Genomic DNA, 1095 nt, shown 5'->3' with positions numbered 1-1095 from the left:
GACAACATGGGTTAGGTTAGGGGACAACATGGGTTAGGTTAGGGGACAACATGGGTTAGGTTAGGGGACAACATGGGTTAGGTTAGGGGACAACATGGGTTAGGTTAGGGGACAACATGGGTTAGGTTAAGGCACAACATGGGTTAGGTTAGGGGACAACATGGGTTAGGTTAGGGGACAACATGGGTTAGGTTAGGGGACAACATGGGTTAGGTTAGGGGACAACATGGGTTAGGTTAAGGCACAACATGGGTTAGGTTAGGGCACAACATGGGTTAGGTTAGGGCACAACATGGGTTAGGTTAGGGCACAACATGGGTTAGGTTAGGGGACAACATGGGTTAGGTTAGGGGACAACATGGGTTAGGTTAGGGGACAACATGGGTTAGGTTAGGGGACAACATGGGTTAGGTTAGGGGACAACATGGGTTAGGTTAGGGGACAACATGGGTTAGGTTAGGGGACAACATGGGTTAGGTTAGGGGACAACATGGGTTAGGTTAGGGGACAACATGGGTTAGGTTAGGGGACAACATGGGTTAGGTTAAGGCACAACATGGGTTAGGTTAAGGCACAACATGGGTTAGGTTAGGGGACAACATGGGTTAGGTTAGGGGACAACATGGGTTAGGTTAGGGGACAACATGGGTTAGGTTAAGGCACAACATGGGTTAGGTTAGGGGACAACATGGGTTAGGTTAAGGCACAACATGGGTTAGGTTAGGGGACAACATGGGTTAGGTTAGGGGACAACATGGGTTAGGTTAAGGCACAACATGGGTTAGGTTAAGGCACAACATGGGTTAGGTTAAGGCACAACATGGGTTAGGTTAGGGGACAACATGGGTTAGGTTAGGGGACAACTTGGGTTAGGTTAGGGGACAACATGGGTTAGGTTAAGGCACAACATGGGTTAGGTTAAGGCACAACATGGGTTAGGTTAGGGGACAACATGGGTTAGGTTAGGGGACAACATGGGTTAGGTTAGGGGACAACATGGGTTAGGTTAAGGCACAACATGGGTTAGGTTAGGGGACAACATGGGTTAGGTTAAGGCACAACATGGGTTAGGTTAGGGGACAACATGGGTTAGGT

Source organism: Schistocerca piceifrons, unplaced genomic scaffold (genome assembly GCF_021461385.2).
Source record: "Schistocerca piceifrons isolate TAMUIC-IGC-003096 unplaced genomic scaffold, iqSchPice1.1 HiC_scaffold_1130, whole genome shotgun sequence".
Taxonomy (NCBI): domain Eukaryota; kingdom Metazoa; phylum Arthropoda; class Insecta; order Orthoptera; family Acrididae; genus Schistocerca; species Schistocerca piceifrons.
The sequence above is the reverse complement of the archived record's forward strand: the minus strand, read 5'-3'. Positions refer to the sequence as shown.